Source organism: Thalia democratica, unplaced genomic scaffold, assembly GCF_965202585.1.
Source record: "Thalia democratica unplaced genomic scaffold, ktThaDemo2.hap1.1 HAP1_SCAFFOLD_138, whole genome shotgun sequence".
Taxonomy (NCBI): Eukaryota; Metazoa; Chordata; class Thaliacea; order Salpida; family Salpidae; genus Thalia; species Thalia democratica.
The window spans coordinates 867-5733 of record NW_028139286.1 but is presented as its reverse complement, the minus strand read 5'-3'; the positions used below and the strand labels follow the sequence as shown (position 1 = coordinate 5733).

The window sequence follows — 4867 nt, the reverse complement described above, 5'->3', positions numbered from 1 at the left end:
TTTTTGATAAGTTTTTATTTTTATTCCTGCAAAATTTTTATTGTTGCAAAAGTGACCAAAGTGAAAATTAATTGAAAATAGTTAATTTTTGTTGTAAAAATATATCTGGGATCATTATTTTTACTTAATGACACTTTCGAGGTCATTTTTTAACTTGTCAAAAGTTTGGGTCATTTATTTTACTTGGTCCTGAATTTTTTTAACTTAATCTATTGTATTATAAATTAGTAAATTCTATTCATCTTACACAATGTATTTTTTGTTTTTAACTTATGCTTTATCTGTATTAAAACCAAAAATATTTCAACTATGAAGTTGTAATTAACAGCTCTTTTTACAAGCAAATATTGCAAGCAGTTTCAGACAATTACACATCATACAGTTATTTCTATTTTTTTGAAAAGTGTTTACTTAAAAAAGTGTTACCACTTTTGATCATAACAATTTTTTTTTGGCTAGGTGAATCAACTAAACTAACCCAGACTCTTGTTTCAAAGTTTGTGTACAACATTTTTAAGACTTTTACATTATAGTATTAAACCTGCACATTTTCCTCAACATTTAATTTTTAGCAAAGTGATACCCTCAAAAGTCAAATAGTTAACAACATAATAAAGTTATACAAGTGATAGCTTGAGGCTTTCCACAATTTATATATACTTGTACTTGAACATATACCATTGTTATTTTCACTTAGTAAGTTGACTGATGAAGATATTTCAAATAATTTTACTTCATATCTCAACAAAATAGTTTTTTTTTTCTAAAAATGAAAAATATACTTATACTTGGAAATAGATATAGTAGTTCACTTACATACATCTGCTTTTTATTTTTACCCAGGTTTTACTGAGAACAATTATGTTAAGTCTTATCTTCTAAACAAAATATCCATGTTGCAAATATAGACTAATCAGTTTACTAAAAAGAAAATGTTAAAAGTTAACAAAAAATGATAAAGCATTGTATTCTTTAGTTTGATAGGTTAAGTAGTAAATTTTGAGGTCATGGGATTTTTTTCTACTTTTACTAAGTATAATATTCTCTTTAAAAAATCTTATATCAAATTCTACTTCTACCTTTTGCATACAGATTATTGCAAAATTTAAATTAAAACGAACACATGAGTGATTTCTACAAGGAGAAGCACGTCAAGTACTTCACGCGGGTCCTCAACACCCTGCCCAGCCAGATGTGTGTGCTCGACTCGCAACGCCTCACCATCATTTTCTTCTGCGTGTCGGCATTGGACGTGTTGGATTCCCTCCACGTGTTGAAAGATCAGGAAGAGCTTGTCGATTGGATATACTCGCTGCAGATAGTATCCAATGAGAGCGGGGACAACTTGCACAGGTGCGGTTTCATGGGAGGGGATTCTAATGGGGCGTGTGATAATGGAAACAACACGTCCCACGTTGCCATGACTTACTGCGCCCTGTCGATATTGCTGATATTGGGGGATGACTTGTCAAGAGTTGACAGGTTTGTACTTTTTTTTTGTCCTTTCTAAATCTTAAGTACTATAAGATTTGTTTAGTTGATTAATTGAACTGTTTTTTTTTTATATAATTTGATAAGAGTTGATTAGTTGTGTTTGACAATGTCTGATTACCTTTTCTTATAAATTTGATAAATATTATGGAGACAAATTTAGTAAAGTTTTGCATCTTTAAAATTTTTTAAATTTTATACTAGCTTATTAACTATTTTTGAGAAAACTTTTAGTCTAACAGCGATAGACTTTGATTTAAAAAAAGGTTTGTTATCATTTTAAATGTTATTTAAAATTTAAATTATCAAACACTCTCAGAGTTGATCAAAAAATTCTTCAAGTTAAAAAGAAAAATTCTTGAACTAAAATTATCACCAATTTATTTTTTTTTTGCTACATGCGCTAGTTTCTGCATTTAAAAATATTTTTACAGTGATTTATAAAGTAGGTTTAAATTAGATTTAAAATTTGTTTGTGTTCATAACATTTTGCTTAATAAACATAAAACTTCAAAAGTTTTCAATCAAAAAAAGATTATGAAAATATATTTAAAACTTTTTTTCAAAGGTTACATAATAAGCAATCAAACATTTGTTTAATTTATTTTAATTAAACTACTACAATAACATTATAATTTTTATATAACATTGAATTTTTATAGCTTTATAAACAGATTTTCAGTTATAGACATTGCAAATTCATGTTTAAAAAAAATGTAAGATGCCTGTACTAAAAGTCAACTTTTATAGCTATTAATTAAATCATACTAATTTGTTTTAATTTTTCAAAGTTATTTCAGTGTTATTTTCTAACAGTCAATAATCATATACAGGATATAGAACATGTTCGTTTATAATAAATATAATAAATTAAAAATAAAGTTTCCACTCAGTAAAGCTATGGTGTATATTTAATCTTTGATATCATTATATATTAATTTATATTAAGATAAACTTTAACATAAAGCCTTTAGCTACCTTTGTCATATACTAGCATTCTTTATTTTTAGCAAAACTGATTCAAAGATAGTCAGCAGTTTTCTTTTCAGCAAAGTAATGTTTTCATGTTTTGATTCTGTTTCTATTACTTGTTAGCGTTAATGTAGACTAGTAATTCAATGTTAATATATTAGTTATACGTATATTAAGTATAAAAAGTTTTGTTTTAACTGTATTAGATACTTCTGTTAAAAAGTTTCTTAAGTAAGTTTTACTACTTCAGAAGTTGTGTTGATTAAAAAACTAAGAGTGTAATAATGTGTACTATACTGAGTAACTTTTTATAATTTATAACAAGTTACATGACTTTCTCAGTATTTTTTTTAAGTGTCAATAATGTATTTTACTTTAAGTATAAAGTCACTGATGTAAAACTTGTTAGCATCAAGACTTGAATTTCTCTGTTTTAATGACATCATTGGCAATAAAGTGTATATTTAAAAAGATCTCTATCTATTGACTCATTTTAATTTTCACTTAAATTTTAACTAAATCACAAACTTCAATAATATAAACTACATGGATGTATGCACTTTTAAGATACCAATAGTGGTGTTTATACAAGGCAATGAAAGTATAACAAAACTGACATAAACACAAGCGCTTATTTTGAGAAAAAATAAACCAAAACGTGCTAAACAGCAATTTCTTTTCTTAACGCAACAAGCAACTGACTCATCAACAGAAAAGGCTGCTTGGAAGGCATCAGAGCCCTCCAGCTGGAAGACGGTGGTTTCAAGGAGATGTGCGTGGAAAATGGCGAGAGGGACATGAGGTTCATGTACTGCGCCATGTGCGTGTGCACCATACTCAACGACTTCTCGTGCGTCGACGTCACAAAAGCGTGTGAGTTCATCGCGAGCAGTTTCTCCTACGACGGAGGTTAGTGTTGTAGAATAACATATGAACAAAGTAAAACGTATAATAATGTAACAATAAAAATTTGAAAATATATTTTAATCTTCAAAAATTCTTTCAGCTGTTTTATTTAAAATCACTAGCGTTTTCTCATACCATGTTAACTATACAACCTTTGAAAAAGTATTAAAACCAAGCGAGATGTGAAAAACCCATCAACTTTCAAACGACAGGTTTCGGCCAGGGACGATGCAACGAGAGCCACGGCGGGTCGACGTTCTGCGCGGTGGCTTCGCTGAAGATGATGGGCAAGCTGGACGAGGTGCTGGGCGGAAGCAAGATGGACAAGCTGACCAACTGGCTGCTGTGGCGGCAGCGGTGCGGGTTCCACGGCCGACCGCACAAGGACGACGACACCTGCTACACCTTCTGGATCGGATCCACCCTGAAGATTGTCGGCCACCTCGACGCGGTGTCCAAGGAAGAAGCCGTCCACTTTGTCCTCTCCACCCAGGACCCGCTGACCGGGGGGATGGGCAAGTGGCCGCAGGTCCACGCCGACCCCCTCCACAGCTACATGGGGCTGTCGGGGATTTCCCTGCTCGGAGAGTGCGGTTTGGAGGAGGTGGAGCCGTGCCTGAACATCAGCAGGAGGAGTCGCGAGCGGATGGCGGAAGTGCATGAAAAGTGGCGTTCTCGCAACAGGGGGTTTTTGTGGGAGCACAAGAACATGATCGTGGCTGTGGTTGCCGGGTTGATGCCCGTTCTGGTGCCCAAACTGTTCAGCTGCTTGTTTAAATCGTGAAAATGTTTGATTTGTTGTAATGTTGAACGCAAGCATTTTAGCACGATCATATTACTATTTTATTCAGTATGTTTTAATTAATGTTTTACCTGCGTATTGATTGAGAAGTTTAAAACAAAAAATGCTTTGCAAGTATGATAGTATATTTCTCAGAAAAAATTTAAGCTTTTTTGCTAATAGAAGAAATTTTGTAAGTATTTTATCTGAAAACAAGCTTGACAGAAATATTTTTATACATGTTGAAGTAAGTGATAATTTTTTTGATCATGACATTTTTCCAAGTTTTAAACTTAAGTTAATATTAAAAACTAAGAGAACTTTTTTTGCACCGTCTTTCTATAATTTTGAGTGATATACAAAGCTCTATTGAGTACATAAGTTTTCTACTGGTTCCAAATTTATGACACAACAGTTATTCAATTTCAATTAAATAAAAATTAATCATCTATTTAAATTCGTTTAGAACTCGTAGCATGGTTGCCACACATAACTTTTCTGAGTAAATAAAAAATTCAGGCTTGTTTTAATTAACAAAAAAAAACTAAGTTTAATTTGCTTAAAATGTTTCTTGACCTTTAAAATAAGTCTTGTTTTTATGTTTTAGAAATGTTTTGTTTCTTAATAAGCATCTTTGCCTTTCAAATATTAAGTAGCTTTATTATCTTAATGATATTTTTAGGTACTCAAGGTTAATTAGCAGTATTTTTACTAACT

At 31.4% G+C, this 4867-nt stretch overlaps 1 pseudogene; it reads left to right on the top strand.

The window, feature by feature from the left end:
- Nucleotides 1-1123: 1123 nt before the first annotated feature.
- On the top strand, nucleotides 1124-4645 carry LOC145845697 (geranylgeranyl transferase type-1 subunit beta pseudogene; annotated as a pseudogene).
- The last annotated feature ends 222 nt before the right edge of the window (nucleotides 4646-4867 follow it).